The 23,302-nt window shown below is 43.8% G+C and overlaps 1 protein-coding gene and 1 long non-coding RNA gene across 4 annotated transcripts in view; both read right to left on the bottom strand.

Annotated features, from left to right (window-relative positions):
• The window catches only part of Rab39 (RAS oncogene family member Rab39), a 169,174-nt gene that overhangs the window by 84,391 nt on the left and 61,481 nt on the right, over positions 1-23,302 (bottom strand). The gene's annotated exons all lie outside the window — the stretch shown is intronic.
• Positions 7,711-17,738, bottom strand: LOC135912402 (uncharacterized). 2 transcript variants are annotated; one of them, XR_010567654.2, is made up of 5 exons: positions 17,325-17,738; positions 16,514-16,604; positions 13,578-13,763; positions 11,602-11,763; positions 7,711-7,801 (listed from the first exon to the last, which is right to left on the bottom strand). It is a non-coding gene; the product is annotated as an uncharacterized lncRNA (long non-coding RNA). The 2 variants fall into 2 exon arrangements; XR_010567655.2 differs by having other exon boundaries at positions 7,716-7,798.

Here is a 23,302-nt window from a genome sequence, read left to right as displayed (position 1 = left end):
CAGCTATGCGAGATCCTAACAAGAAAGCATTTTCCGGAATCCGAAGAAAGGCGGCACAATTTCTGACTGTGGGCACCTTGCCGATCTCCGCAATAGAGCCGTCATCGTGGTATTTTAGTCTCCCGTTTAGCAAGAGTGTTGCAGACAAGGGAACTGGTTCAAACAGGCTTTTCTTTTAATCATTCAGTACTAGTGCGGTATCCTAAAAGGTGAGGTCAAGTGCTCGCCCTATATTTTTCCCTCGCGCTACAGCGCACTGACAGAATTTTGCGTGCAACATACCGTGCTTTTATCGTTTGCGCTTCAGGTTCTCGATTGTGTTTTCGCCCCCTTTACCCACGTGATGGGTATTTCATGGTATTACCGGGTACCACATGTGTCCATATATTGTGTCCAATATATGAAACGGCCAAATTCGATTTTATTCGACGCCTCAAATGGTAGTAATGCATTGAGTCTCTTGTAGTTTTGTGCTTGTTATCAATTTTACTATTTGACGAATGGATACAGCATGTACGCTGCATACCTCGCTTGTGGATACTGCATACGTGAGTCGAGTATGCCCTTGGTATAAAATAACTTGTATGCTTTAGGTAGAACGATTGTTTGCAGTTTGGGACATGTGTCGGAATGTACGCTGTGCGCCCTTCGCGCTTTACGGCGGCCTGCCGAGTTCGTGCGGGTGCCATGTGTGCGCATGGAATTCGCGAAGCGCTCTCGCAGTTTATATATTGTGTGTGTGTGTGTGTGTGTGTGTGTGTGTGTGTGTGTGTGTGTGTGTGTGTGCGCGTGTGTGTGTGTGTGCGTGTGTGTGTGTGCGCGCGCGCGCGCGCGTGTGTGTGTGTGTGTGTGTGTGTGTGTGTGTGTGTGTGTGTGTGTGTGTGTGTGTGTACAAATATATACAACAGGGCATGTCGCAGTTCTTTGTCCTTGTGCAACACATTTCCCTAGCGTACGTCTGTGCATTATTTGATACCGGTTTCACACGGGGCTCTTTTAGCCGCTATTTAGTCCGTTACAAACCAAATTTCTCGGTCGTGATTGGCTCCTCTGCGCAAGCTACGAGAGTGAGCCAGTCGCATCGATAATTTCGATCCGGATCGGGCTTGATCGCGATCGAGAGTGGTCGTGTGACACCGGTTTTACACATGGCTCCCACATAGGGAACACTTTAGGTTCAATGCTACTGAGTGAAGAGCAAGTGCATATATATGCCAGTGGTGGTATGTGGGCAAGTCTTTCTGGTGACCAAGACAATACTTGTGCATTCAAAACATTTCAATTACCAGCGTAGTGCATCAATGTGTCTACTTCGACAAAATGGAGCACCAGTGCAGATATCTGAGCATACCTGTCCAGGGCAGCAAGTGTGTCTACATTGAAACCACTACCAGCATGTGCGGCAGTTCTATTTCCAGCAGCGGGACTGCACAATAATCAGTAGGGTGCTCTCAAGCTGTTTATTTATGAAGCTCTGCCTGGACTGTGTGCCAAATATTTTAGGACGTGAAAGTGCGGGTGAATTGGTAAACATCAGTGGATATGTCCCTGGACATTGTGGCAAATGTTTTTGGATGTGAGAGTGTGAGTGAACTGGCAAAGAATTTGCTCTGGGCTACATGTGTTAAACGTTTTTCTCATTCAGAGTGCTTTTTTTTACTTTAGGAGACTGGAGATGTGCGCAAAGTGTGACATGTCAGTGTGCTAATTAATGTATTTGCTGGTTTGCAAATTATTCGTTGCAACTTTGTTTTTGCCGGAGAGGTACAACTTTGCCTCTTGTAAAGGGCTTTTTAGATAAAACACTTAGAATTTATTATGACCATTGCTTCCTTTGTTACACAAATGCAGCTTCCAGTGCATTCCAGTTTATTTCCATGTTTATGTAAGTTTCTAATATGAGGCTTGCATATTCATTTCTCACGCTCTGGAGGGGCAAGATGCAGCATTACTGTCTCATCGTTCGCTGTACTACAGTAGTGTTCACTTGTTACACTGAATCCCCCGTTTAAGTATTCTGTACTAATTTCAATTTATAACTTTTTTGTTGTATGGTTACTTTTTCTCGCCATTACGTTCTTTGATATATCCTAAAGGCAATATTTCCAATTTTGCATTGTTCCCATTTTTTTTATTTCTGTCACAGGATTGTTTTATGATGGTATGCGGTGGTATTTCTTTTTGTGCTCTTTTCAAGCTTCTAGCCGAGTGGTAACATTGCTTGGAGCCAGTTACCATCCGATTCATACTCTTGCATTTTTCAGTCTACTTCTTCCATTCGCTCCGATGTCACTTCTGCATTACTCTAGTCCGTCTAATAGCCCGTGCACTTTACTATGATAAATTAGACACATTAGTACACTCCAGGTTTTTCTGTTCATTTTTGTATGTGTAATTGGAATTTTGTTTATGTGCTAGTGAATGTTGACTTTCGAGTTCATTACGAATCCTTTCTGCGACTTTTGTCATTGTTGATGTACTTTTACTTCTATTTGAATTTCTCACACAGTTTCTTCGAACCTTGCATAAGCATTACATTTTAATAAAGTGTTTTTGCTTTGTCACAATGTTCTCATTTCATGCATTCTTGGCATGAAGGGCTTGGTCTGGCCACCTGCAAAACGTGGCCATTTGTTCTTTGCAGGATGTCATTCCCATTGTGGCTGTAAGCATCGGAGCTTACTAAAGGAGGTATTAAGGATTTATTATTCCTAACAGGCTCATTTTCGTGCTACTTGGTAGAGGATGCGCCGGCCATGCGGGGAACAGTGCTTGGCACTGCGCCATGGCTCTTACAATCAACACCGACGCTTCTACTCATCTGGGGCGCGATTGGAGATCGTTGTTCGAAACGCCCTATCAGTTTCACCTCACGCGATTGGCCTAGGCCGTGCCAACGGCTGCGGCTGACGACGTCTGCGCGGCATAGGCCAGTCGCGTGAGGCGAAACTAAACGCGTGTTTTGAACAACGATGTCTGATCGCGCCGGTCACCCGCGAAAATTAGCTTCAGATGATCGTAAACCTTTCAAGACCGCTTCCAGACCAGCTTTTTGATAACGTACTAAAAACGTTTAGAAATTGGTTACGCATAGTTTTGGCAAAGGGATTACTTGTGTCTTTCCCAATCCTATTTCTAGACCAGCTTTTCGAATACGTCTTGCAGACCTGTTCTAGATCGTCTCAAGAAAGTAATTAAGCCGGACATTAGCAGAGATATACGACGTTTTCCCGCCGAAGTTCTCTCATTCGTGTCTTCTTTAACCCGTTTTTATCATCATCATCATCATTTATTGGACCCTTAAGGACCCTTTCCAGGGTATTACATAAGGGGGGGGAGTCATAGATATACATAACTCAAAGATGTTACATAAAGAATGAATTGAAATAGTGCAGGTTAAGAAATGCAGGAATACAAAATAGGAGTACAGGCAACTTCAAATGCAACAACACTTGGAATGAAAGGAGAGATTGTTCAATTGCAGTTTCCAAAATGTGAAAGCAATCGCTCTTTAAATTCTTCAGGATCATGCTCCCTGACAATTGCATCTGGGAGTGCATTCCATTCCTGGATTGCTGTGGGTAAAAATTATTTATTGAAGGCAGCAGTTGATCCATACAGCCGCTGTAAACTGAGTGAATTGAACAGGCGTCGTGACGAACGTGCTTGTGGCAGAAGAAGTGATTCGCGCAGATGTTGAAAATGGTAGTACAGCTTGTGGAATAAGCATAGACGTGCTATCTTGCGTCGATAGACTAATGTGGGTAAATTGAGCGATGACTTAATACTACTGATACTAGTTTTGTAGTCATATTTTGAAGATATGACTCGAGCAGCACGGTTCTGGACCGATTCTATAGCATTGATTAGGTGTGCTTGATGTGGACACCAAATCGCGGAAGCGTATTCAAGTTTTGTTCGAACAAAAGTTTCGTATGCCAGTTTACGGACGGAAGGGGGTGACAACGATAATGTTCTTCTGATGAAGCCTAGTGTTTTAGAGCTGTCGGCGATCAGTTTCGTGATGTGTTCCGACCAGTTAAGATTGCTAGCGATTAGGATACCGAGGTAGCGATAAGTTTGTACTTGCGAGATGTTGACTGTGCGCAATGAGTACTCATGGGTGATGTTAGTGTGCTTGCGGTAAATTTGAATAAATTTGCATTTAGAAATGTTAAGCTGCATCAACCATTTGGTACACCAGTTATCTATTAAGTGCAGGTCATTCTGAAGAAGGGCCTGGTCAGACTCAGTAGAAATTCGACGATACAGGACACAGTCGTCCGCGAAGGGGCGTATGGATGATGAAATACCACAAGGGAGGTCATTAATGTAGATGAGAAAGAGAAGGGGACCAAGGACTGATCCTTGTGGAACTCCAGAAAATACCTTGCTTGAGGCTGAAGAACATCCCCCTATAACAGTGTACTGGAGGCGGTCGGTGAGGAAGCATTTAATCCAGGCTAGAATTTGCGGGTGTAGGCTGAGAGAAGAGAGTTTGCAGATTAGTCGTAGATGGGGAACACGATCGAATGCCTTTGAGAAGTCTAAGAATATTACATCAGTTTGAAATAATGAATCTATGTTTAAATGAAGCTCGGTGGTAAATTCAAAAAGTTGCGTTTCGCAAGAAAGACCAGACCTGAAACCGTGTTGATTGGCGAAAAAGAACCCGTTGTTATCAAGGTGTAGGGCGACTTGGGAATAAATTATATGTTCCATTAGTTTGCACGCAATGCATGTTAAAGCGATGGGACGATAATTTGAAGGATCAGACCGGTTACCACTTTTGAATACTGGAACTACTTTGCTTACCTTCCAGTCATCTGGAAGCGCGCCTTCATTGAGGGATTGCGTAAAGATTATTTGTAGTAAACGACTTGATGGGATTACGGTTGCTTTGAGCACTTTAGCAGATATGTCATCGGGGCCGGGACTGCTTGATAATTTCAACTTTTCGATCAGCTTTGCAATGCCTTCCACCGTAACTGTAATGGGCAGCATCTGAGAAAATTTGGGATCAAAAAAGTTCGGAATGTTATGATGCGGTTCATGAGTGAATATCGAAGAAAAGTAGGAGTTCATAACATCAGGACGTTCGTCAGGCGACACATGCGAGCCATCCGGGTTAGAAAGAGATATGTTGTGCGATTGGTAGCTAGAAGGGGAAATCAGATTCCAGAATTTTTGTGGATTTTTGCTCATTATGTTAAGTAGATCCTGATGAAAGAATTTCTTTTTGGAGGTCTTCAAGAGGCTTGTATACTCTTTCAGACATGTGAAGTATTTTTCCCACCTGAGGGCTGAACTAGAACGCCTAGCTATGCGAAAAAGACGTTTTTTCTTCCGGGATAGTTTAGTTAGGGCACTACTGAACCAGGGTTTGCCAGCGTCGCCACGAATGCATATGACTGGAACACAGGCTTCAATCAGTGCCAAGAGTTTGCGCTTGAATATTAGCCAGTTTTGGTTGACAGTCCTGGAAGGAGCGAGCTGTTTAATGGTGTGATAAAGATTCGTGAGTTCAGCATTCATAGTAGTGAAATCTGCTTTGCTATAATCACGGATAACTTTAGTCGAAGGGTTACGGGGAGGCTTCGATACTGATAGGTTAAATAAAATTATATTGTGATCGCTGAGACCGGGAGCGCAAGACATTGAGTAGACCATTTCTGGGTGCGAAACAAGAACTAGATCAAGGGCGTTGTTGATCCTAGTTGGCGTATTTACTGTCTGAGTAAGGTTGTACATAAGTACAAGATCGAGGAATTCTTTGGATTGGCCAGAAATAGCGCATAAAGTATCCCAGATTATGTCAGGGTAATTGAAATCACCGCAGAGAATAACGTTAGCTCTAGGAAAGCGGTTGTGCAAACCGAGAAGGACAGTGTGTAGTTCTTTTACAAAGGAAATGTCACAGTCAGGCGCACGATAGCAAGCGATGAGTATGTTAGAGCTTCCAGGGAGAGATATGTTCACGCAGAGAATTTCGTGATGGCATTCAATATCGAGTGCAGAGGAAGGTAGGTTGGGATTCACGAGAACTAGAACACCACCGCCTTTCCGTCCGACCCTGTCACGTCTGTGCACAGAAAATGGCATATTTGTCAGTAGCTCGTCGGATGAGATATCAGGGGTTAGCCATGTTTCTGTGAAAACAGCGATGTCAGTAAGGTTATCTTGAAGAATGGCTTCGACACGTTCCCTTTTAGGAAAGTAGCTACGGATATTGGTAAGTAGAGCCGATATTGTTTGGTCTTCTGGTGCGCTGACAGGGCGATGTACTGGCCGATACGATGTTAACTGTGGAAGCCTTGGAATACGCGGTAAACGCTATATTTTCAATTCGAGTACAGAATCCGATCCGGCATCGTAAGTGTATTGCTTGTTACCAATGACTAGTTTATCAAAACGGATCTTAAAAGGCAGCTTACTATTGAGGCCATATGCGTATAACTTTGCTCGAGCTTTGCGTACACTTGTAGAATAATCTTCTCGAATTGAAAATGACGTGTCCTTGAGTTTAGATCCAGCTGACAAAATATTCGATTTCATTTTAAAGCTGCTGAGTTTGACCATAATGGGACGTTGTTTATTATCGCAAAAACGACCAAGCCTGTGAGCTCGCTCGATATCAGAACTAGAGATTGTTACTTCAAGGTGCTCCGCACAGAACGATATGATATGCGACTCAGACTTTGCCCACGTTTCGCCACTGGCGTCTGTAATTCCGAAAAACAACAGGTTGTTTCGGCGAAGGCGGTTCTCTGAATCGTCCCATTTCCCGGCAAGCTCCTTGATTTCTGAGGACAGCTTTTCGAGGACAGTATTAGCGACGGGTTGGTCAGTGGATTGGAAGACTTCAACTTTTTTTTCTAGTACATCAACAGGGCTGCTGAGACCACTGACAATGTTTTCTATATTTGCCTGAGCAGAACGGATCAAAGCAAGTTCGGACAGTATGGTGTTTTGCGAGAGCTCCATTCGGGCAATGGCCTCTGATATAGACTGAAGGGTTGGGGGTCCAGGGTTCAATTCAATGTCGCCAGACAAAACAAGTAAAAGAAAAACTTGATGGCCATTGATACAAAAAGAACAAAGCGTCAGGCCTAACAGAACCCGCCAATCGTCAATGGCGTCCAGGGGGCACGACACCGCAAATAAGAAAGGATCATTACATCGAATGCATTTCGCGTTCGGGAGATAACTACACTGTAAAAAAAATTTGCCTTACTTTACAGAAAATTTGCTGGTAATTTGTGACCGAACACTCTTCCGTAAATTAAGAACGGTCATTTCCGTAGAACGGACAACTGTAAAAAAGGAGACCGTAATACAAGATACGAGTGCTTCTGTATCTAGAAAACGGAAGATTCTGTATTCTGAATCTGTACTATAACCGTTAAAGTACAGGTGCTTCCCGTATTTCATCTTGCAGAGCATATCCATTCGAAGAATGTGCCATCGGGCACAAAATTGCCCAGGACGTGCGAGAGTCGACCGAATTTCATTGGTGTGCTATTTGCTGGGATCAGCCGTGCCACCATCTGCGTTCAGCATGTGCATACGTGACCCACTGTTTTCAGCGGTCTTGAGCAGAAATGCAATTTGGTCAACGCTCGCACTTCCAGGGTACTTTTGTCCACGATAGTACATCTCCTTTAATGCAAATGTCATGAAGGCAGCTCATAGTCAAAGCAGCAGGTCACCAGCAACTTTATTTTCTTCAATCACTCGTCTTGCACTTCTTCCTGGTGAAAGTTGTTCTTGACTCCAAACACTTGCAAGGATAAACTTGCTGCTGTTAGGAGAAACAAATAGTCTTCGTGAATATCCATCCTAAAGAAAGCGGCAAAAAAGTTTAATCACAGAACACGAGAAAGCAGTAACTTCTGTGTTAGAAAAACATGTAAGTAGATCAACATTGCTGGCACAAGGGATGTTGCTGTAGCCAACATTTCGACATAGGTGCTTGTCATTAGGGTAGCAAATGTTTTCCTTGGCTGTGTTGTGGGATTGTGCATATCTCACTGGCCCCTAGCCTCATTGGGGGAGAAGTAACTGGTGCATATAATAGGTCAAGAGAAGCCAAAGTGTTAAAATAAAGGAAGGAAGGGTGTGCTTAGCAGTGGTGATCGTGATGGAGCGGGTATGAGCAATGCTGTCAGTACTTGCCAAGAGTAGGGGTGACCAAAACAGAAAACGATGTACACATGTATGCAGTCATTAATCCAGTAGAACCAATCTTCCCAGAAGACAAAATAGGTATCAAGATAAACAGTTTGCACTTTTGAAAAAGTAAAACGAAGAATTAAGGAAAATAAATTTTGTATCAAGATGCATCTGGTTAAGATCACTGCAAATGGTAAATGAAGGCACATTATGAATATATATTTTGTTGCAAGCCGATGAAGAAAGTATATATTAACCAAATATTAAAAAATAGGGACATTAAAATTAAACTGGATATGACCATAAAACAGTAAAGAACAGCCTGTGGAAAAAAATGGGATGGATAATATAACCAGGTGCAAGATTGCAAAACGTCGAGTGCTGTTTATATTCATGCTGCTGTTGATGGCTTCAAGTTTCTGTCTTCCTGTGGAACCTTTGTCTTACTTGAACAAGGAAATGGGTCATTTTTTAAACAAGCCAGTTCAAATGCAGTTCAAAGCTTCAGCGGTGTTATAATGAAAGAAAATATTATGGTCAGTTCTCCTGCTCATCTTGAAACTTATTGTGCGCAACAAACAGGGACGAAGAATAGAAGAAACACAATGTTAAGCGCTCGTCCTTGTGTTTCTTCTATTCTTCGTCCCTGTTTGTTGCGCACAATAAGTTTCAAGATGAATTTGTTCCAACTAGGCCGACTCGCAGTCTTGCTTCAGTTCTCCTGGGTGTGCTTTCATTCACCAGTTATTTCCACCGGTGTAAGTTCAAAATTTAATGGTCTAAATGGACCTTAGCTCCTGGCAAACCATTAGCTGGTCTTTTTTTCAACACAGATGCCTGCACATTATATGTGTTGGCAGGAGTGCTAGCGAACTACATTATACTTGTTGCCACAACCAAAGTGAAACTAGGTAACAGTGATTGAAAAAAAAACCAGCATTCCACAATACTGATTCAAGTCGTCTGGAAAAGTTGCTTAAGTTAACGTACACCCCCTACTCCACCAGACAATTATTCACCACACTGACTCTCATGGTGTCAACCATGCTATTACAACACTAGGCATCAAGTGAGGAGAATTAGGGGATAAGAGGGCACAATGCTTTTTGTTAGAACATCAAATGTGCTTTACATAAATGCTACATTCCAACTAACAAAGGAGCAACCGGTTTGTGAGATAGTGACCAATGCATACAAAAGCTAATGACATTCTGTGCAGCAGAATGTTGACGATGAGGTGTTATGCGCACAAGTGTACTCTTTCACACAAAATGACATCCTGCACTCAAACCTTGTGCCAATATTAGAGTTTGAAAAACACCGTAGTGGAAAGCAAAGAGTGCTAAATTTGTTGAAAATTACTAAAAATTATTCGATTATTCATTATCGTTACTGTTCGTTAAAGATTCACAGATTGTTCCCTATGGGTGCTGTAAACAGGCACCCTGCTTTTACAGTGGTAGCAACAATGATCTGTGGCACAGACGAGAATAAATGCTCATTAAGTTTATGCAAGAGTATATCCTACAAATTACACCCCATTTCACATTCCAATATGGTAGAAGAGGAAGACGAAAAAAACTACTTTCTGGTGGAGGATGCATACCCCAGAATAGAAGAAACAAGTGTACTCTAACCATTGCTGCTGCCTATGCCTGTGCACTAGCAGTTACATATAATATGGCAGTTACAATTGTTTTTCCACAAGCACTGCAAGCTGCGGCCAGTTTACCAGTACACAGCTGTAATAAATTTAGGGCAAGCTAAAGCTCTGTAATGGATTTATCTCATATGACACAATTGGAATGCAATATTCTGCAAATAAGTGAAGCGCGATGTGCCATCCCATACAATGAAACACCTTTGAAGAATCTGAATCACCACCTGCACTCTTAGGCAAAGTTACACCCTTTGGAGTGCCGCTTCTGCCACACAACAATAATCGTTATTTGCCTCGATGCGTTTCCTTTCTTGAAGACGCCACGCCCGCTACTTTGTTGTCGGGAATGCTATCATGCTGATAACGCGCATGCCGTTCGTTACTGGAAAGCACAGGGCTCGCAGCGTTAAAGAAAGAAAATGCATAAAGGCAGATGACAATTATCGTTGTGTGGAAGAAGGGGCACTTCAAAGGGTGTAACTCTGCCTAAGAGTGTGAGCCGTGACGAGGGAAAAGAGTGTGTTCTGTGTAAAGTAGTGCACCTGTATAACCTAAAGCTTTGGAGAATGCATTTAGTATGAGCTGGGAAGGTTCCTAATTTTATATGCACACAGTGAAAACCTCCATGCAGTTTTGCAAAATGCAAACCCCCAACCTTTTTGTTGTTCAAACGTAATGACACGTAGGGCCATAACATGTACATTATGGGTTTCGTTCCCAAACAATCAAAGTGAATAGCACCACCCTAAGTGTTATGTGCCTTCTTGTTAGTGTCGAATGCTGCGATCGGCAGAGAAACGGATTTCTGGAGCAATATAAAGTATTAGGTACTGTGATATCAGTTCTTTCACTGCTGTTTTAGCATTATCGGGTCCTAAAGTAAAGAAACGAGAAATAAATACATGCATATTTTACGCTACAACCCTCATAAGTATTTAGTAGTCTGGATTATAAAGGATTCCAGATTTACAATGCAGGACAGATTTTATTCCACTGAAAGAATGGCACCATGCCAATGATTCTGCATTTGGTGCTATATTTATTTGCATTTAGTTCAGTTGGAATGTGTGTGTGTATCGCCAGCGATATCGCTTGACATTTTTTATATTGGCTGTTTTCTAAACTTAGGCAAATTCGTATTCGCAAATAACCTTGTATGACACCAAGAACTTGCTTAGCAGGAGTATTTCTAACATTTGCAAGATATGAGGCCCTTGAAAGCGGCCTGGGGTACACGCCGCCCCCTAATCTCATCAGCAAGTTTCTGGAACTCATCTACGAGGTTTCTTATGATCAATGTAAAGTTGCTTGAATGGGGGAAATAGGGAATTTATAACAGGTGAATTATGCAGCATAAGAATGATGTCAGCAAGAAGCAAGCATCAAGAACTATAAAATGAAGACTATAAAATGCAAGAATTATTTGGGATGATTTAAAATTCTGGCATTGGAACGAAATGTCTTTCAATCTGTATATAAACTCTGATTATTCACTCTACTACCACTGCCTTCATTAGAAACATTCATAATCATTATCCTATCTATGCCACATCATCCTAGCTAATATTCAAGCCTTCATAAGCTGCTTTTTTTACTGCTAATTCTCTGTGGGAAAGAGGTGTCCGTATGAAGACCATATCATATACTTATTACCCGTTTTTTTGATAAATGATAAGGGAAAAACTTCACACCAAAAATGCATTGAGCTTGAGCAAGTTCTGCGTTTGATGCTGTTGATTCTTTTTTTCCCTTTGCCATCATTGACCCACCTGGTTAGCTAAGTAGACAGAAAAGCTGCAGGAGAAAGGTGGGGGTGCCAAACCAGACTTGTGCCCCAGGGGACCTTTTCACGGTCACTGGAGGAACTGCCTGTGGCCTCGGCATCTTCCTTGAGGGCCACGGCCATGTCTAAGAAACCTTGTCTCCACAGGCTGCACAAAGAAAGATAATTTGCTGAGCTAAGTCTTTTTCTTAAAAGAACCCATTTAAGTTGTATTCGTGGCTTTGCACCACAAAACTGACACATGACTGGCCACTCAAGACACTTTATGTGTATTCGCAGGCTTATTCCTTGGAAAAACACTTTTATGTAGCACACAATGAGTAACAGTAACAAAAAAGTGTATCAGGAGGCTTTCATATTGCTCTACAACTTTTCATTGACACATTTCATTTAATTATTTGAGATATTTAATAAATAATTAAGAATTATGTAATTAGGCAGAATGCACAATATAATCAGAGTATCTCCAGGCGATGGCAAACATTACCTTCATTTTGTCTAGTTACATCGCATTTACATATTTCTGAATCTTGGTGCACGATAGTTAAGACACCCTGTAGATCAAAAAACAATATTAAAATTTTCATAATCATCTCTTGCGTGTTATTGGTGGCTATGGCTGCTTCAAGTTATTCTTTCAGTGTGGTACAAGCAGTTTTGAAGTGAAATTGTTTTGCATCGAGGGCATGTAATTTAGGCAATCAAGCAAAAGGTCAAGTTGTGTTCACTATTCAGATGTTTAACTAAGAAGCTGCAGGAAAAGGAAACAAGACACAACACCTAATAAACAATGCAAAATTCGAAAATTTAAACTGAACAAGAAACCAGTTTTTGAAAACACAGAAAAAAAGCCAGCAGTTTACATTGAATACACCCTTGCTATGTACTCCAAGTGAAGTTGTTACCGCAATGCTTGGGCACCATATGAACGTAACAATCAACAACTTCGAGCAGAATATTAACACCACTAAATGAACTGGCCTTTGAAGATTCTTGATCTGAAATCCTCAACGACTTGTTCTGGCGTTTAATCTGTCAAGCTCAATCTGTATTCTCAAAAGCTGGCTCTCGGCCATAATTTCTCTAAACGCAACATCAGCTTAAATCTCAAGATAGGGTTGACCTGTAAATAAACTGGATAATGCATGGCAAACATCATGAACTCTCTTACATGTTAACCAGAGGGTTCACTCATGCAGCCATGAAATTGTGATGCAGACACGATATATTGAAGCTGGTTTTGTGAAGTGTTTCATGCTTCCAAGGCTTCTTCAGTTGTGAAAGCTGTCTCCGTTAGCTAAATAAGCGATGAGAATAAAAAAAGAACTTCAACATGCTCACAATACGTTGGCCATTTGCAAGTAAACAGTAGCCTTTTTGGGAACCCAGGTTGCCTGGTGCAAATCTACTATGCCACAGTACTTGCGTTACCCAGTACCAGCCACTTTAAAATGCAATGTGTTCAGAACCCTTTCCTTCTGTTTGTCTGCTTTGGAAACAGTTTAACATGTGTTCAGTAGGCGTCGAGAAAGGGGACAGAAAACACTGTGCACCACTGATTTCTAACATGTTTCGCTGGGTGCAGCACACCGCACCGGATGCAGGTGAAGCCAGTGGAAATGCGATGTCATGCAGTCGCTTGTCCTGGAAGCAGGGCATATGGTGGACTAACTAGTGCGTGCGATCAGATAATATTGCTGCCGAAAAACTTTTCTTTGCGGTTTTTCACATTTTAGGAGGTCTCTACATGTCTGGTAAGCACTTTTATGACAATCTGAACCCGTATACGATAGTGTTCTTTTACATCAAGTTTTTTCTGATTTACCAGTGTTTCCATTGCACGCCACTTATGTTAGCGACACTGTAGACACTACAATGGAAAAATTCTGGACACCTCGAAACACTGCTTGGGTAGTTTATGGCACATCAGGCAGGCATGTTAGGGGAAGAAATGCTACACACCCGTGCAACAAAGTGCTGCCGCAAAGTTGTCAAGCACCAACTTCCGGGACAAGGCCGGCTTCAGTCGAGGGCGCTCGATGTGCTGTTCATCCCCTGTAGTAGAGATCAGTGGCGTGGACCCTTTTATACTGGCTGTCTTTTCTGGTCGGAACCTTGGCAACAGCTTCCACCATACTTTTTTTGAACCTGCAACATGTGCAGAGAAAGTCACATCACTGTGCGTTGATTGTATGGCTTTATTGTGCTACACATTCTATCAAATCATTAAAAAATACAGTTCACACATTTTTACTTCTGTATATAGACAGTCTAGTTGCTATACACGCGAAACATTATCATTCCTCTGACAGAATACAACAATAGAAGCGTACACTGTAAAGCTACACTAAAATTTAAATTGATGTGACACCATATGAGCATACAGTATGCTTACTGTATGCTTTAGCCCTGTGTCAAGTAAAAGTTAATTGTCAATCATTTATGGTGTATTCCTACTTATTCTGGGTCATCAAACTGTACAATCAATGTTCCAAGTTTACACAATGTTGGCTTTTGATTGCCTATGTGATCCGTTTCCTACTTACGCATGCAGTAATCCCACTGTATTAAGGAAAAAGAGAATAGGAAATGCCGTGATAATCTTCTACATTTGATGAGGGTAGGAGCAATGACCAATAGCATGTGGTTGAAGCTACATATATACTCAGTTTTCACACAGCTTAATTATTCAGCAAGTAATAAAGAGCTATCCTGTGTACCTCTGCATGACCAATAAAATCTGACTACTTGACACTGCACTAAGGCTGCCGCTTGGTACTGTTCGGCAGTTCAGCTTTGGTTTTCTGATATACAGATCTGTTTAGGTACCAGTAGTTTACTTGCGATAAAATGGAGCTCGGAGCACTGGTCATTTGCGCATAAATAATGCGACAGCAAATACAACACAAGGATAGGAATATGGGTCTCTTGGAAAAAGTACATACACATTATGATTATAATGTGATGTCATGCCACAATGAAACAGAAAGCAACGCATAGAAGTGGACGGCGCTTCTATGCCACCAAGGTTATTGGACAGACAGTACTTCAGAAGTGCCCGCAACACAATGTGTTGGCGGGCTAGTTGGTGTGAATCCATAAATACTTTGTTAAGTGCAAAACAATGGACACAAGAAAGACGACCAGCACAAGGCGCTACACTCAACTGACATCACTTTATTGCGTCGCTCCTTTATAAATAGTAGAATCTAGAAGAACATCCGCAGTTAGCACCATGTGCAGAGACCACCAACAACCAATCACAAGAGCGTACTCATGCGACGGGATCCAAAAAACCATATTGAGCACTGCACAAGGTTAAAGAAGGCACACTAATGCACTGTGACCCCAATGACTGTATGAAGAAAGCTTCCGATAACTCTCAGGCGGTGGTATCACAGCACTTTTTCAAAATCGTAGTATCACGAAACATGGCTTTGCACTTCCATATTTTACAATGTTGAGCCAAATGGGAACCTGTGCCTGTTGGTATGGATCGCTTAGGTTCGCAATGTTTCGTGATGCTACGATTTTGAAAAAAGGGCCGTGATACCACCGCCAGAGAGTTATCAGAAGTTTTCTTCATACAGTCACTGGGGTCACAGTGCATTAGTGTGCTTTCTTTAACCTTGTAAAGTGCTCAATATGTTTCTTTTTTGGATTCTGTCGCATGAGTGTGCTTTTTTGATCAGATGTTGGTGGTTCCTGCACTTGGTGTTCACAGCAAATGTTCTTCTAGATTCTGCTGTCTACAAAGGAGGGACGCAATATAGTGATGTCAGTTGAGAGTAGCGCCTTGTTCTGTCGTCTTTCTTGTGTCCGTTATTTTGTGCTAAAAAGCAATGATGTATTCCTTGTGTGTGTTTGAAGACAGCTCCACACGCAGTAGCGTATCCAGTATTGCTGCCCAGTGGTTTAGCTCGCCGCAGTTTGAAGTGCCACAAAACATAAGGAGAGAAACCTGCATTTATAGACTTGTTGCAAACAAGAATATAACGTGAAGTGCATTCTGAGGCCAGAAACTATAAAAAAAAATTTCACGATGCACCGCTGTGCAAGGTTTTATAGCAAAGTCAAATACATTTAGTGTAAATATGACACTATGATGGTGCACAATGGTGGTAATCTGTAATAATATAAAAGGTGTCTTAATGTTACAACAAAAGCTGACATTACTTAATAATAGCCCTGTAAAATTTAGCATGCAGGGGCACCGCTTGGTTAAACAATAGTGATGTATTGTCTATGTACACAAGTATTACCCACGCATTTCTGCCATTGTCTAAATGGCATAAATGAATGGGTAATACTTGTATACATAGATATTACATCTCTATTGTTTAACCAAATGGGTAAACTATGTCTGCCTGACACAAGACTAGAATTAAACCATAAATTATATATAGTCACCCTAACAGTAACACCTCACTTGAACTTCACAGTAAGTAGACGCCTGTTGATGCCAGCCTCCCCCAATGCTAAACTGTGCTGCATGCTCTACAGAGAAATTATAGTGGTATCACTCAACTCTGAAGCCATTCAGGACTGCAGCACTGTAGAAGACATCTACAAATGTCCCACTTCATGTATAACAGCCTGAATTGCTTGCACATCTTACCAAGTGCAAATTAAAATTTCTTTTTGTTTAGCATTTTTGCCTGCTAGACCACAATCCAATGTCATCAATATATTAACATATTACCTCAAAGAACCTAATTTGGCTTGTAGATTAACACCTTTGCATACTGCCACAGCTGCACTCTGTCATATGCGTTGCAATCATAAAGGAGTGCTGGTCCACCAGCACTCCAATGTCACTAACAGTGATCACCTACACAGCTAAGTAAACGGTCCTGATTCAGGTGGCAAATAGCTATGAGAAAAAAAAATCCACTCACCTTGAGAGCTATAATACTGCAATAACTTGAGAGAGATGGACCCATTGCAGGCAGCAGACCTCTTCTCAGCTCCAGCACAACAGCAACTTGCCTTTCAGTAAAAGAAAAGGATTGATTAGTAATGATAAGTTACCTTGTTTTTGCTTAGTATCAATACAATCTGACTTTCATGCATATCCACTCTCCGCTTTAGTAATACAACTGAATTATTCGTCAAATAAAAGAGTCTATGGTGATACCATTCGCTTCTCTTGTATGTCCAAATGTTTTCGCACTGATACCCCGTTTACTGCTTGCTTAGTGGCACGAATGCCTTGACTGCCCAGACATCATTCGAAGGAACACGTCTTGCTGCACCGCAAACGGTGCAGCAAGACGTTTTTTTCCGGTCACAATTAAAACGTGCACCCAAGCAAGAAAGTAACGATCACAGGTAGTGAGCGACTGCTATTGCCTCGAACGTTTATTTCCGTATTTTAACAGAAGTTCTTGTATCGGATACAGTATGCTCTCAAGCCAATACAAGCGTCAATACAAGAGCTCAACTGAACGCAGTTTTATTCTACGCTTTTAACGCGAGTGAACAAAAGGTTAGAAGTACCTCACGGAAATTGCGATCGAGCCAATCGCGCTACGACTGGAATCGATCTGAAGAGATAGGTTTTATCCTTTCCCCATGCATGCGTGATTTTTGCCCTAAGACGTTGCATAGTGGTCTTTTGAAACAATATTTCTGTTCGCGACACCGGCTTACCACACATCATTTTAACACCTACGTTATGCAAAACAAATAAGATTAAAATGGGCTTACCTCATGAGCAAGTTACCAGCGCGCGTAGACTGTTGAACACCCGTTGAGAGCAAGCAGGCTATCCGTGTCCAAGCGCATACGTGCACCCAAACACAGGACAACTTCTTCGATGCCGCAGCGAGCAGAGTTTTGTACACGAAGTGAAAGACATCCAGCGCAAATATCTCCGAGCGATGACGGCAAATAACGAGCGCACAAGCGGACACAACACAGCAACAAATTCGGAACTTTGCCAATTTGAACGTGCCGAGACCCAAGCAGCGTAACCATCCATCGTTTCTGTTCTTCGCTCCCGATGAGTCAATCTCTCTTCCTTGGGGTCTTGCTCCACCCTTGAGTACAAATCAAGAGATATTTACGGCGAATTAACAACATTTACAACACGACTCGAAAAATGCCGGCTGACTAGCCATGTGCATCTCCGTCTGCCACTCCAACGGACGCGCAGCGCGCCCTGCCCCCTGGTGCCGCACTCTGAGCGCGGAGAACCGAAGAGAATCGGTTTCGTTTTCGCATTTGTGCTCTAGTTACTGGAACTGCAATATAATTGCTTGACAATTAATTGAATTCTAAAAGAGGAGAATGCTTTCTCTCCCACAAGTTAGTGCGTTTTATACAAAGGGAGAGAGAATTCAAAAGGAAGAAAGGCAGGGAGGTCAACCAAAGCATTCGCTACTGGCGATAGCAAACCCCTGTGCTACAATGAAGTGCAAAGCAGTGCACTGCGATGCGTCCATAAGCTCGAGTACAGTGATAATTTGGGCGGGTTGGTGCATGTAATGAACGGTTAAATAATGAGTTGTGTCATAACATTACCCATGCATAAAGCACGTGGAACTAGTGGTGTTGCATTCTATAGGTCAAAAAGAAGTAAAGCTTGGATCGTTACATCTCGACACTGGGCATTCTTTCTTTCCGAAATATTTTTTTCTTCTTTTTGACAGTATACACAGTACTAGCACGGTAATAGGTCCTTCATCTTCAGTCACCTTCCAGTAGTTTACATACATGTCGGTGCATGTTCGCGTTCTTGATTCTACCGTACAAGAACGAGCGCGCTTACCGGTCTTGTTTCAAGATGAAGCACCAAATGTTTGCGATTACATCTTACCGCAAGAATTAACACATGAACAGTGAAGATTATGCGTAATCGATTTGTCTCAATGAATGGGCAGTTATTGTCAGAGACGAGATATTTTGTAAATATCATGGGAATGAGTTCAACCAACTACATTGCAGTTCAGCAGTGCTCTTTGACACTTGGGTTAATTGCTTGCCGCATTCGAAAATTTCCTCCGACCGTTGTACTTGGATCTATAGGCCGCCAGTCCCCTTCGAGACCATTTATTGCCAAATGTAAACGCAGTTACGGTCATTATACCACTCCCTGCGTTTCGGTACTGATTTAGAGTGCGCACAATTTTTGGCGTATAGAGCACCAATGTCATTCCCAGTGTACCAGCACCTGAGTGCCGCAAGCTTGTTTACGTATGCACGTATGTCCCCGGCTCTTCATTCACTTAAACATATATGCTGCGTTATTAACTACAAAGCGCTTAATTTGAGAACATTGCGAGAACACGCATATATTTGCGCATATATCAGCGTTACTAAGCCCATATGCATATGCTATGCCCGAAAGAAAAATACAGGTGTACAGAAAAGACGACGAGCAACAAACCGAAAAACGAGTTGTGGCCGCGCTATTGATGATCGTGAACGACCACGGATGTTCCATTGATGAAAAGAGTGAGATCGCGCCTTCAATGTTGGACCATCGCTTTGAATCGAGACGTTGAAATAATTAATTTTGGCCGCCCGATCCACAAAGACGCTCGCCTGGTGTTGATGAACACACACACACACACACACACACACACACACACACACATATATATATATATATATATATATATATATATATATATATATATATATATATATATATATATATATATATGCACATACAGCGCCGATGTCATTGTCAGCGCACCATGCAGCAGCTGAGCGGTGCAAGTTTGTTTTCATTGGAGATTGGAACGTGTATCCACCACACTTCGTCCACTTACACATATATGTTGTATTATAATCTGCACAGCGTTTACACCGAATAATATATATATATATATATGGAGAGAGAGAGAGAGTGCGCGTCAATGTATATCTATACGATCTGTTATTGAAGCTTTCGGTAGAAGGCTGAGTCTGCACGTGTCTTCATAATGTGTACAGTTCGCCTGTTCAATAAATTGTTCTTGGATGGAACTCTGCGAGTACAAGTGCATGCTCAGTTAGACAGCATGCGGGTATAGTTTTCGTCGCGAAAATACGGATGTTCGCATAATAATAATACGGAATTCCGTCTGTTTCGTGCAAAACAGGGCAGTTACCGTAATAATACGTGCAAAATGTCCGTTAAGCTGAAAACGGAGAGCACTTTCCGTATTTTAACGGCAGTTTTTGCAGTTTTTTGTGACAATGACCGATTTTCCGTTTTTTTACTTGCAGTCCTCCGTATAATGACGGAAATCCCCCGTATAATTACGGAAATTTTTTACAGTGTAACCTGCAGCAGAATGGGCATCTTTGAGACCCTGCTCGTTGCGGTAGCGTGCCCCAACTGGCCTCCGGACTGCGGCCGTTTATGTAGACCAGGCGGATCACGCGCGCTGATAGTAGCGCTCGGTTGCCAGGCGAAGTAGTTGTCGATGCCAAGAGCGCTCGGTTGTCAGGCGAAGAAGTTGTCGATGCCAAGACCAGGTGCGTGCGGAGTGCCGTTGCTGTTCGTCGGGCGGTGTTCAGGAAACCGGCAGTCCGTGTCGCAGAAAGGTAGTGCCTGGGTGGGCTCGGCTGGCCGAAGATTGCTGAATTCCAAGGGGAACATCCAAAGCAGGAAAACCTGCAGCAGAATAGGCATCTTTGAGACCCTGCTCGTTGCGGTAGCGTGCCCCAACTGGCCTCCGGACTGCGGCCGTTTATGTAGACCAGGCGGATCACGCGCGCTGATAGTAGCGCTCGGTTGCCAGGCGGAGTAGTTGTCGATGCCAAGAGCGCTCGGTTGCCAGGCGAAGAAGTTGTCGATGCCAAGACCAGGTGCGTGCGGAGTGCCGTTGCTGTTCGTCGGGCGGTGTTCAGGAAACCGGCAGTCCGTGTCGCAGAAAGGTAGTGCCTGGGTGGGCTCGGCCTGGATCGTCTTGGATAAACGCTACGAAAACGTTACGTATCTCTTTTGTGCTACCTGGGTAATTGTAACGCAAGACAAAGAACCACCGACCTCGACGCGCTTCTCGACGGCCACGCAGTCACCGCCTTAGTAGACACAGGAGCCGATTACTCCGTAATGAGTGGACCCATCGCCGCCCAGTTGAGGAAAGTTAAGACTGCATGGGAAGGCCCTCAAATTCGGACCGCTGGAGGACACCTGATTACGCCGACAGGGATCTGCACGGCAAGAATTACCGTTCATGACCGGACTTACCCTGCCACCTTCGTTGTACTCCAACAGTGTTCACGAGACGTCATTCTCGGCATGGACTTCTTGAATCAACATGGCGCAGTCATCGACCTGAAGTCGAAATCGATAACGCTGTCACAAGATCAAGCGATACCACCGGAGACCTGTCGTAGTCACCACGCCTTGAGTGTGCTCGAAGATCAAGTGAGCAGCCCGCCGCGCTATAGCATTATTATTTCCGTCGGCACTGAAACACCCGCTGACGTAGAAGGCGTCATCGAGGGCGACCAACATCTATTGCTCGACCGTGAAATTTGCGTCGCAAGAGGGATCGCTCCACTCCACGGAGGGCAAGTGGAAGTTATGCTAACCAACTTCAGCCAAGAATTCAAGCACATCAACAAGGGCACGACAATTGCATATATCGAGGAAATTGTGGAAACCAGCAATGCCTTTGTCCTCTCGGATTCAGCCGCATCTACCCCGATGAGCATAGTCCCCGAACCAGACTTCGACGTGAATCCAAGTCTTCCTATGAGTAAGCAGCAACAGATCAGAAGTCTTCTCCGACGATACAAAGACAGCTTTTCAACGTCATCAAGGATTCGACAAACGCCATTCACAAAGCATTGCATAATAATCGAAGAGTGTGCTCGGCCACTCCGCCAGAGCCCTTACGGAGTTTCGACGCGAGAACGTGAAGCTATTAGGCAACAAGTCGACGAAATGCTGCGCGACGACATCATCCAGCCGTCGAAAAGCCCGTGGGCCTCTCCTGTAGTCCTGGTAAAGAAAAAGGATGGAGCCCTACGCTTCTGCGTCGATTATCGTCGACTGAACAAGATTACGAAGAAGGATGTGTACCCCCTTCCACGGATAGACGACGCACTGGATCGGCTCTGCAACGCTAAATACTTTTCGTCAATGGACCTCAAGCCTGCCTACTGGCAAATAGAGGTCGACGAGAGAGATCGCGAAAAGACTGCCTTCATCACGCCAGACGGCCTCTACGAGTTCAAGGTCATGCCATTCGGACTGTGCTCGGAGCCTGCAACGTTTCAGCGCGTCATGGACACGGTGTTAGCCGGACTGAAGTGGCAGACGTGCCTTGTTTACCTGGATGACGTCGTTGTCTTCGCCGGAAATTTCGACGATCACCTTAGGCGGCTCGCGACAGTGTTGGAAGTCATCAAGTCATCAGGGCTCACTCTGAAGCCAGAAAAGTGCCGTTTCGCTTACGATGAGCTTTTGTTCCTAGGCCACGTGATCAGCAAATCAGGAGTACGCCCCGACCCACAGAAGACAGCTGCCATCGCAAAGTTCCCGCAGCCAACCGACAAGAAAGCAGTGCGCAGATTCCTTGGCATGTGTGCCTACTATAGGCGCTTTGTCAAGGACTTTTCACGCATCGCGGAGCCGCTAACTCATCTAACCAAATGTGATGTCGCGTTCAAGTGGGAAACGCCGCAGGCCAAGGCATTTCAAGAACTCAAACGACGCATGCAGACGCCGCCGGTACTTGCACACTTCGACGAGGACGCCGATACCGAAATCCACACTGACGCCAGTAGCCTAGGCCTCGGTGCCGTCCTAGTCCAGAGGAAAGAAGGACTTGAAAGGGTGATATCGTATGCTAGCCGGTCGCTGTCAAAAGCGGAAAGCAACTATTCTACGACTGAAAAGAAATGCCTCGCCATCATTTGGGCTACAGCTAAATTCCGCCCTTACCTCTATGGCAGGCCATTCAAAGTCGTCAGTGACCATCACGCATTGTGTTGGCTTAAAGGACTTAAAGGACCCTTCAGGACGGCTGGCGCGGTGGAGCCTCAGACTACAAGAATATGACGTCACGGTCATATACAAGTCCGGAAGAAAACACTCCGACGCCGACTGCTTACCGCGCGCCCCCATCGATCCCCGCCGCAAAACGACGAGGACGACGACGCCTTCCTTAGGATAATAAGCGCGGAAGACTTCACTAAACAGCAACGAGCCGACCCGAAGCTAAAAGACCTCGTCGAGTATTTGGAAGGGAACACCGACGTTGTCCCTAGGGCATTTAAGCGCGGGTTATCTTCGTTCACGCTACAAAACAACCTGCTCGTGAAGAAGAACTTCTCACCAGTCCGCGCCAGCTATTCTTGTTGTACCGTCAGCGCTGCGTCCAGAAATACTGCACGCCCTACATGACGATCCAACCGCTGGGCACCTCGGATTCTCCCGGACGCTGTCGAGAATACAGGAAAGGTATTACTGGCCGCGTCTGACCGCCGACATCACCCGTTACGTCAAGACATGCCGAGACTGTCAACGACGCAAGACACCACCGACAAGGCCAGCAAGATTACTACAGCCGATCGAACCTCCTCGCCGACCATTCCAGCAGATTGGGATGGATTTGTTGGGGCCGTTTCCGATATCAACATCCGGGAATAAGTGGATCGTCGTGGCGACGGACTATCTCACCCGTTTTGCTGAAACTAAAGCTACCAAAAGGCAGCGCAGCCGAAGTGGCGAATTTTTT

Source organism: Dermacentor albipictus, chromosome 5 (assembly GCF_038994185.2).
Source record: "Dermacentor albipictus isolate Rhodes 1998 colony chromosome 5, USDA_Dalb.pri_finalv2, whole genome shotgun sequence".
Taxonomy (NCBI): domain Eukaryota; kingdom Metazoa; phylum Arthropoda; class Arachnida; order Ixodida; family Ixodidae; genus Dermacentor; species Dermacentor albipictus.
This window is presented reverse-complemented; position numbering and strand designations above follow the sequence as displayed.